The sequence below is a fragment of the Impatiens glandulifera genome, chromosome 4 (assembly GCF_907164915.1).
Source record: "Impatiens glandulifera chromosome 4, dImpGla2.1, whole genome shotgun sequence".
Classification (NCBI taxonomy): Eukaryota; Viridiplantae; Streptophyta; class Magnoliopsida; order Ericales; family Balsaminaceae; genus Impatiens; species Impatiens glandulifera.
The window spans coordinates 5,656,701-5,668,352 of NC_061865.1; the positions used below are offsets into that span (position 1 = coordinate 5,656,701).

At 25.8% G+C, this 11,652-nt stretch overlaps 1 long non-coding RNA gene across 1 annotated transcript; it reads left to right on the plus strand.

The window, feature by feature from the left end:
- The first annotated feature begins 1,661 nt into the window (after positions 1-1,661).
- Positions 1,662-2,204, plus strand: LOC124933559. The gene is made up of 3 exons (XR_007098995.1): positions 1,662-1,751; positions 1,831-1,997; positions 2,137-2,204. It is a non-coding gene; the product is annotated as an uncharacterized LOC124933559 (long non-coding RNA).
- The last annotated feature ends 9,448 nt before the right edge of the window (positions 2,205-11,652 follow it).

Genomic DNA, 11,652 nt, shown 5'->3' on the forward strand with positions numbered 1-11,652 from the left:
AATCGTTAAAAATATTATTGATTGAAGATATGTTCTAGTCTTTTAATCTAAATAAATCATTTTTACGTCAAATAATATTTTTATTTTTAAAAATCAAAATGACCTACATTAAACAAGTTTGTTATTTCAATCTAATCCATAGTTACTATGATTTTATCATGTCCACGGAAGAATTGAGATGTTCTAAGTGTTTTTTTGTTTTTTTTTTTTATTATGTTAATTTCCCCTTACATTTTTTAAGCAAAATTGAGAAAGTAGTATAAGGTTTTAATGTTTAATTTGTAAAAAAAAAAGTTGCACAATCTATTTAGTTGACTTACCATAATACAATCTTTTTTCCCTTCACATATCAACCATAATATATCTTAAAATTATAAGAAAGACTCTTAGTATAGAAATAGACAAAATCCAAATTAAAGTAATCTAACTACATATAAAAAAATAAAATAACAAAAAAACAAATACACAAATAATAACTAGCTTAGTAATTTTAAAATAAACTACATTCATTGGTTTGGGTTTGATTCACCCCAATAGAAAAAATTAAATATTTGTTTACATTAGATTAAGTTCAAGTAATAACTATAATTTCAAATTAATTATGCCCAAACTCCAAATCTTTGTTCAAATTTATAAGCCAAATTAAACTATAAAACCCATTTTGTGGTGAAGGAGAAGATATTTTGAGATTCTCACTCTATTAAGCTGTACGTTATGATTATTAGAGATGAATCCAAAAATATATACTTATCATGATCTAATTATAAAGTTATTCTATATATATATATATATATATATATATATATATATATATATATTTAAATTGTCCCAAAATTAATATTTAATTGGGCAAACTAACCATAATTATTTATAAACTTTAAACAAAATTAAATAATTAAATAAAAATATTAAAATTAGTATTTAAAGTATTATTATTATAATTATTTTTATATTGATCAAATTACTTAATGCACTTTCTTTTTGATAATTAACCATCATCATCACCCCCGCTCACATATAATAATGCATGAAATTTAAATGTCCTATAAACAACTCATTAAATGAACACATAAAATAATATTACATTATTTATTAATTCTTACCAATTTAAAAGTAAACAAAAGCGAAATTCCAAAACTCATTGCGGGGAAGGAAAATAGAATTCAACTATCACTACAACAAAAAAGACTTTTGGCGACGCTTATATGCCAACGCATATTAAGCGTGGGTAAAAATTAAAAGATAAAAAAACTTTTGCCCACCTTTGTACCTATACAACCACCTTTATTTTTTAATATATATTTATAAACTTTCATAATAACCTTATAATTTAACTATTCTAATTTTTTATATTTTTATGTTTTACTTTTAAACTTTAAAAATATTTTATTTCATTATTTAAATTTTTTTAAAATTAAAATTGACTTAAAATTTTATTATTATTTTTTATATAACATAGTTTTTTAATTTTTATAGTATTATTAATTTTTTTTTATTAAAATTGATTTTTTATTTAATAATTATTTAAATTTAATTAAACAAAAAGTAAAAAAAATAATATAAACTAAAAATAAAATAATTAAACATTATATATATTTTAAAAAAAATTAACTTATATATTTTTTAAAATTAAGAATTATTCTATACGTAGAAAAGCCCAAATTCAATCCCAAATTCATTTTTGTTATTTTTTAACCTAATCAGTTCTTTCTTCACAGCAGCCAGTTCGTCTTCTCTGCAGCAGCCAATTCGTGAGTAGTCTCTCCATTCATCTCATCTCTATTTCTATGTATGTAAAATATTCATCTCAATCAAATTCTACAATTCTAGATTTGTGTTATCTGTGTTCCGATTCATCTCGAGTATGCTCATTGCCTCATTCTTCCTCGCCTTCAAGCCAAACGCAAACGAGACACTTCAACTGCTCCAATCCATGTTCGACGTGCTTCCACACGATATCACAGTCGAATGAAACGGTCGAGATTGCGTCTTCATCCGTAAGAATTGTTCCTGTTGTCCGTTATTAAATAATTATTTGACGAATATGACGTTTACAATTAGGGAAAACAGAGGATCTCTTCACGATATTAAGATCGATGCATACAAGGGTTTAGCTTTTCTTCCTAATTATACTAGGGCGGCTAGAGCTGGATCAATTGTTTCGTTAAATCTGTTTTGTGGATGTTCGAGTGAGTTGCGGAACTACCCAATGGGTTACGTGATGGGAGAGAGTGATAGTATTGAATCTTTAGCAATTAGATTTGGGGTTAGTATTGAATCTGTTAATGAAATTGTTAATTCTGATTTCTGATAATGTTACTGTTGAATCTCTTTACTATTTTCCTTTAAATTCAGGTACGTATCCTTTAAAAATAAAAATGTTCAGGTAAAATTGTAAAATAAATCAATATAAAAGAATTGTTAAAAATTAAACATACTTTTAGCAACGCTTAAATTAAGTTTACCGACGCTTAATTTAGCGTTGCTATAACTTACGCCCACCCTGCTTCTGGCAACGCAAGAATAAGTGTCGGTAATATTTTTGGCGACGCTTTTAAGGGTTGGCAGAAGTCTTTTTAAGCGTCGCCGTAAGTCAATTTTGTTGTAGTGTGGATTAAAGATTGAAATAATATTTGAAATTATAATTTTATGTATATTTATTTTATCTATTTTCAATTTTTTTTTAGTACAAGGAAGATATTTAGTTTGATAAACCACTCTAGAAAAACATTTATCAGTATTTATTAAATCGAAAGTTTATAATTAGACTATGGTATTGTTTTTTTAAAATAACTCAAATAAAATTAATTTTTCAATCAACCACTTTTTAACAATTACATCACTCATTTAATTAATCAAAATACTAAAATATCTTATATTTTAAATTATTATTTTTTATTTTACTTTTATATACCAATAACCTTCAAATTTTTTAAACAAAAATTATCATCGCATACTCAAAATCATCAATAATCATTAATTTTTTTCTCCCTTTAAGTTTTTTAAAAATCGCATTTCGTTCAATTATTTTTTAAAATTAAATCATATTTAAATATTTCATGAAAGATGTTATTTCAACATTTTATCTACTTTATTATTAATTATATCATTAATTATTGTACAGATACTACAGCTAGTCTCTTGATGTATGCATTGCGACTATAGTAAATATATATATAGAGAAAAAATTAATAATTATACATATAAAAAAAAGTCTATAAAATAATAAAATAAATACTAGGTAAATATTAAATGTCTGGAAAATTGTTGATTTGTCTAAGAAATTGATAATTTGTCTATTTAATAGTTTGTCTTATTTCAAAACTTAAAAATTAGTTATCATTTAATATAAAAATCTAAATCAACTTCTCCATAGTATCTTAATAAATAAAATTATAATTTAAACAAAAATTAACTTTTTGTTAGTTTATTTTCCAGATACAAATATTTTGATCAAATCTTATATAAAGTTATTATAGTATAAATTTTCTAACTCAAATATGTTTACAATTTTTTTATTTCAATCATTAATAATTAATATTTAAATTATTTATAAAAATTAGAAGTGTGAAACAATCAATTTTAATTAATATTGATCAAAAATTTAAAATAAAAACTGTCTATTACTATGTATAAAAAAATTTAAATTAGAAGGGTGAGGGAAGAAAAGAAATAAAAAAAATATTTATTTTGTAACAAACCAGTTTAAATCAAATCATTCTCTATATTCTCATTCAAATTCTCTCTTTATCATTTCTCAATAAAATAACAATAAAAATCAAAGACAAAAACAATAATAATTTTGTAGCAGTTGTTAGTGATTTTTAAAATAAACTATATACATTCGTTTGGGTTTGATTCAGTCCAATATAAAATGTTTATTTTTTTACTTTTAAGTCATAACTATAATTTCAAATTATGTTGGAACACCAAATCTTGTTCAAATTTGTAAAACTAAATCAAAATTTTGAGATTTTCACTATGACGTTGGGCCATATGATTTTTAGAGAATCCAAAAATATACTTATCCATAATTTAATTAGAAAGTTATTCACAAAATTTAATTTTAAATTATCACAAAATATTTAATTGGGCAAAAATTAATCTTTGCATAAACATATTTATTTATATACTTCAAACAAAATTAAATAATTAAATAGAAATATAAAAAAAATTAATATTTCCTAAAATATTATTATTATAATTATTTTTATATTTATATAATATGTTTGAAAAGCATATCACCCCACTCACATACAATAATTCATGAATTATAAATGTCATATATAAAGCTAGAGATAGGCATAGTGCATAAACGTTTATATTCGACTCGGACAAATCGAGTTAAACTCTTAATCGTATCGTGTTGTGTCGTGTCTCAATCTTATCCGTGTTGTATCGTAACTTGACCCACTCAAAATATTATGATTCACGAACTCTTTCGTGTCGTGTTATTCGTATCTACGAGTTTATAATTGTGTCGTGCTAGCTCGTGTTTAAATTCGTGTTTCGTGTTATTCTAACTAGATTTTGTTATCGTGTTTTGACACACTCATGTTAATTATTTATTTATATATATTAAATTATATTGTTAGTAAATATTGTAAAATATGATTATTAATTTATTTTAATTTAGAAATTTTAAATTAATTTAATAAGTTAAATGTATTAAATTTATTTAAAAAATTATTTTATATGTAAGATGTGTAAATATAAATTTTAACATATAGTTTCATAAATTATATTTTTTCGTGTGTAAACTCGTGCTTGTGTCGTGTCTATACTCGTATTGTGTCTATGCCGACTCGTAATTGTGTTACGATCATATAAACTCATAATCGTGTCGTGATCGTTTCGTCTCGTGCTTGTATCGTGTCAACCTAATACCCGAGTAAAATAATACCGTATCGTGTCAATCCGTACAGATCTCGTGTTGGATCGTGTCGGTTCGTATTTATCCAACCCATTGTTCAACTCTATCTTCCCTTCCAAAATAACTTTTGTCCAGTCAATTTTTTAGAATGAGATGTTTTTTAGAATGGATATGAAGTTGATTATACTCCAAGTTCAGGATCTTGTGCCTCATTACCACTGATAGAAGAAGCAAGAGAAAGGTATTATGCATCCCTTGATGTACATGGAAAATATTAGAAATGAAGATGAAGATGAAGTTGATTATACTCCAAATTCAGGATCTTTTCTTGTGCATCATTTACCACTGATAGAAGAAACAAGAGAGAAATGTATTAATCATTTTGGACATGAACATCCCTTGACGTTCATGGAAGAGGTTAGAAATGGATTTGAAACCAAACTGCATTGCAATGGTTGTCTTTTTGAAATTGGAAGAAGTGGGTTCAAATGTTGTCAATAAAAATGCAAAGGTTGTAATCTTCACGAATTTTGTGCATCTTTACCCAAAGAGATGAAGGACTATCCACAACATGACACACAAGTCACAACATCCTTTAATCCTCTTCACATTCACAAGCAAAGGTTTCCATTGTAAGGTTTGCGATTTTAACTACCCGTCGACGTCATTCCGCTATCGCTTTGTTTGTCCTCGCACTCTGCATAACCACGAATTGACCGCTCACCTACACCCGCGTCATTTATAAGTAGTTTTTGTGGTGAGAAACATGTTGGAGAATTAAGTATTTTCTATGAGTGCAAAACTTACTGGTTCTGGATTAGAGCTGAGCATCGTGCATAAACATTCGTATTCAACTCGGACAAGTTGTGTTAGACTCTTAATCGTATCGTGTTGTGTCGTGTCTCAATCTTATTAGTTTCATATCGTGTCTTTACTAACTCAAAATATTATGATTCATGGACTCTTTCGTATCGCGTTATTAGTGTCTACGAGTTTATTCGTGTCGTGCTAGCTCGTGTTTAAATTCGTGTTTCGTATTATTCCGGCTAGATTTTGTTATCGTGTCTTATATAAAGTTATCATAGTATAAATTATCTAACTCAAATATGTTTACAATTTTTTAATTTCAGTCATTAATAATTAATATTTAAATTATTTTTAAAAATTAGAAGTGTGAAACAATCAATTTTAAAATTGATCAAAATTTAAATAAAAACCGTCATCATATGTATAAAAAAATTTAAATTTAAAGGGTCAGTGGAGAAAAGAAATAAAAAAAATATTTATTTTGTAGCAAACCAGTTTAAATCAAATCATTCTCTATATTCTCATTCAAATTCTCTCTTTATCATTTCTCAATAAGATAACAAGAAAAAACAAAGACAAAAATAATAATAATTTTGTAGCAGTTGTTAGTGATTTTTAAAATAAAATACATACTTTCGTGTGGGTTTGAGTTTGATTCAAACCAATATAAAATGTTTATTTTTTTACCTTAACTCTTAACTATAATTTCAAATTATGTGCGAAACTCCAAATCTGTGTTCAAATTTGTAAAACTAAATAAAAAATTTGAGATTTTCACTATGACGTTTCAGCCATATGATTTTTAGAGAATTCAAAAATATACTTATCCATAATTTAATTAGAAAGTTATTCACAAAATTTATTTTTAAATTGTCACAAAATATTTAATTGGGCAAAAATTAATCTTTGCCTAAACATATTTATTTATATACTTCAAACAAAATTAAATAATTAAATAGAATTATAAAAAAAGTTAATATTTCCTAAAATATTATTATTAAAATTAATTTTATATTTATCAAATATGTTTGAAAAGCATATCACCCATCTCACATACAATAATTCATGAATTATAAATGTCATATATAAATTAGAGCTAGGCATCATGCATAAACGTTTGTATTCGACTCGGATAAGTCGTGCTAAACTTTTAATCGTATTGTATCGTGTTGTGTCGTGTCTCAATCTTATCCGTATAGTATCGTGTCTTGACCCACTCAAAATATTATGATTCACAGACTCTTTCGTGTCGTTTTATTCGTATCTACGAGTTTATAATTGTGTCGTGCTAGCTCGTGTTTAAATTCGTGTTTCGTGTTATTCCGACTAGATTTTATTATCGTGTCTTGACACACTCATGTTAATTATGTATTTATATATATTAAATTATATTGTTAGTAAAAATTATAAAATATGATTATTAATTTATTTTAATTTAGAAAATTTAAATTAATTTAATAAGTTAAATGTATTAAATTTATTTAAAAAAATATTTTATATGTAAAATGTGTAAATATAAATTTTAACATATAGTTCATAAATTATATTTTTTCGTGTGTAAACTCGTGCTCGTGTCGTGTCTATACTCGTACTGTGTCTGTGCCGACTCGCAATCGTGCTACGATCATATAAACTCGTAATCGTGTCGTAATTGTTTCGTCTCGTGCTTGTATCGTGTCAACCTAAGATCCGAGTGAAATAATATCGTATTGTGTCGTTCCGTACAGATCTCGTATTGGATCGTGTCGGTTCATATTTATTCAATCCATTGTCCAACTCTATTCCTCCCCCTCCGAAATAACTTTTGTCCAGTCAACTTTTTATAATGATATTTTTTTAGAATGGATATGAAGTTGATTATACTCCAAGTTTGGGATCTTTTCTTGTGCCTCATTTACCACTGATAGAAGAAGCGAGAAAAGGGTATTATGCATCCCTTGATGTACATGGAAAATGTTAAAAATGAAGATGAAGTTGATTATACTCCAAATTCGGATCTTGTGCATCATTTACCACTGATAGAAGAAGCAAGAGAGAAATGTATTAAGCATTTTGGACATGAACATCCCTTGACGTTCATGGAAGATGTTAGAAATGGACTTGAAACCAAACTGCATTGCAATGGTTGTCTTTTTGAATTTGGAAGAAGTGGGTTCAAATGTTGTCAATAAAAATGGAAAGGTTTAAATCTTCACGAATTTTGTGCATCTTTACCCAAAGAGATGAAGGACTATCCACAACATGACACACACCATCCTTTAATCCTCTTCACATTCACAAGCAAAGGTTTCCATTGTAAGGTTTGCAATTTTAACTACCCGTCGACGTCATTCCGCTATCGCTTTGTTGGTCCTCGCACTCTGCATAACTACGAATTGACTTCTCAGCTACACCGCGTCATTTATAAGTAGTTTTTGTGGTGAGAAACATGTTGGGGAATTAAGTATTTTTTATGAGTGCAAAACTTACTGGTTCTATATTAGAGCTGAGCATCGTGCATAAACGTTCGTATTCGACTCAGAAAAGTTGTGTTAGACTCTTAATTGTATCGTGTTGTGTCGTGTCTCAATCTTATTAATGTCGTATCGTGTCTTTACTAACTCAAAATATTATGATTCATGGACTATATTTCGTGTCGTGTTATTAGTGTATACGAGTTTATTCGTGTCGTGCTAGCTCGTGTTTAAATTTGTGTTTCGTGTTATTCCGGCTAAATTTTGTTATCGTGTCTGGACACACCCATGTTAACTATTTATTTATATATATTAAATTATATTGTTAGTAAAAATTATAAAATATGATTATTAATTTATTTTAATTTAATAAGTTAAATGTATTAAATTTATTTAAAAAATTATTTTATATGTAAAATATGTAAATATAAATGTTAACATATGATTTAATTTGGATTTCAATTATTTAAAATGTGTTATAAGACATATAAATAATTATCCAAATAAAATTAGTTAATTTTGTTATTATAAAGTTATTAATTTATATATATATATATATATATATATATATATATATATATATATATATATATATATATATATATATATATATATATATATATATATATATATATATATATATATATATATATATAGTTAGTTAAATATGATAAACGTGAAATTTTATAATTTTTAAAATATTAGATAATAATTTATACTTAATTATTTAATTAGGTATATGATATTTATTATTATTATTATTATTATTATTATTATTATTATATATAAATGTTTTATTAACTTAAGTAATCATTTAGGAAAAAGTTATTAGAATTGATATTTTATTTGAGATTTTTAAGTTAAAATATATTTGTATAACTATTTTATTTTAATTAATATTAATTTTATAAATTATATTTTTATTTAATTAATAAAATTAATTTAATCTTTTTATTTTATAAATTTTTTTTTTTGTTAGGTAAATTTTTTTATTAACTTCTAAAATTTTAGAGTGATTTAAAAGTTTTTAAAATATTTGATAATAAACAATTAAATATGTGACCACTAAATTAAGAGACAGAGAGAAAATGTTAGTTTATAATGTTAATATAAAAGTGGGTAGTTTGTGTAAGAAAATGAAAAAGAAAGTGGGAAAGATGGATAAAAATTATAAATATATATTATTATATTATTAAAATTAAAATTATAATCATATATTTATTATTTATTGTATTAACAATAATTAAAATTATAAATAATTAAAAAATTAATAATTAATTAATAAAAGTAATATCCAAAGAGAATTATTAATAAACTTACATTATATTTATATATATATATATATATATTACTTTCATTTATATTATTTAAGTTAATATTTTTAATATTAAATTTTTGTATGTTTAATTTTAATTATAATTATTACATTTATGAAATTAAACAATTTATTAATTAAATAAAAATGTAATAGATTTAGAGAATGTTAATGTGAATAGTTTAAGTTATGTGATTAATTGTGTTTATGTTTTTTCGTGTGTATACTCGTGCTTGTGTCGTGTCTATACTCGTATTGTGTCCGTGTCGACTCGTAATTGTGTTACGATCGTATAAACTCATAATAATGTCGTGATTATGTTGTCTCGTGTTTCTATCGTGTCAACTCAAGATCTGAGTGAAATAATATCGTATTTTGTCGTTCCGTACAAATCTTGTGTTGGATCGTGTCGGTTCGTATTTATCTACCCATTGCCCAACTCTAATATAAACTATAGCACTCATTGAAGGCATAAAGCTATAACACTCATTCAAGGCATAAAGCTATAGCACTCATTCAAGGTATATAAGTAAGGTTGATTTATTTTGTAGTTGATTTATTTATTTGATCTATAAGTAGGGCTTATTTCTCCCTTCAGTATTAACTGTAGATTTGTTTCTCCAATTTTCCTTTGTCTTCTTTCCAATATAATTTCTCATGGACTAAACATATTGGCTAATGTGGATTCTGCTGTATGACTTTCCAAGAGAAATGGTTTGTTTTCTCTAGAAGAGGACGCATATGCTCCACCTAGTCGACGTCTTAAACGAAAAGCAAATTATTTTGGGGTTAATCTCTTTGTTGTATCATCATGTCATTGGGTTATTATTAAAGAGAATAGTGGAAATATGGTTGAAAACTTGAAATAATGGTGATGCTAAAGCAAGAAAAAAAGCATCTCTTTAATTTTGACTCTGATCAAACTTAAGACCAATCATTTTGATGAAGATGACTAATCGGTCATAACAAATTAGTATAGCTGCTGTCAGTTTAGTCATGCTAAACCAATGTTATAAATTGCTAACAATTATTATTTTTTGAAACAATCACTATTTATGAAGATCTTAATATCAATATAACATACAAAGTTTCAAAATGGACACTACTGACTTAGTTTGTCCTCCAAGAGTAACATCACGTGTTTGTAGATCATCTAGTATGATAGGAGTTGCTCTCCGAAGAAAATGGTAAATTTTCGAGTGTGTTCGTCCCTTTCTTAACAACAAAAGTACGATATAATCGGATCTAAAGTTATTTTTTTTTATCTTTTTAATAAAGAATTACTATAAATCTGATCTTTATATAGAACCATCATACAAAAAAATTCTTATAATTTATATGAATTTTTCACTATTTCGTGTTATAATTTGAATCTCAAAATCTGACATGCTTGAAACGGTTTATAAAAACGCAAAAATAAGAACTTAAGAAGGCACAGATTTATAGTTTTCACTTAAACGTAGATACGTCCACTTTAGCCACCACCAAATTTCACTATGAAGAAGATTAAATACAGAGTTTTTGTCTCACACTTTATCTCTCTTAAATTATTTTATCTCAATTGTAATTGATATGATCATTTGCTCACAAATTTTCTTTGTTCCCCCTCTTCCCTCTCACATGGAAAGGGTAAAACAGTCATTTTAATTTTATTTTTTTACTGTTTTGCCCTTCCTTATGAGAGGGAACAGTTGGAAAAGACCCACTACAAATGTAAACACTTAATAAAAACATATATATATGATAAACATTCAAGTAATAAAACATAAATAATTTTTGGTCGGACCCAAGACCAAACCCAAATAAAAACTCAATAAACTTTAATTAACTTCTTAGAGTTTATTATAAATGTATGTTTCATAACTCAATAATCTCTCACTGAAGACTTACTTCATATTCTCTCGATCGGTATCGATTTTTCATTCGGTGTCTTAATAAAGAAAACCAACTGAAGTTGCACACAACTTTAGTTTCTCGTTTGTCACAGCTTTTATCACCATATCAACTGGATTATTACTCTCGAGAATCTTCTCAAGAGATAATACTTCATCTTTTAAAGTTGATCGGATGAAATGATAATGAACATGTATATGCTTCGTCCTACCATGATAAACTAGATTCTTGACAAATGATTGGCACTCTGACTGTCGCATCGCAACACACTTCCCTCATAGTCTTGACATAATTCTCGCAAAAAGAATTGC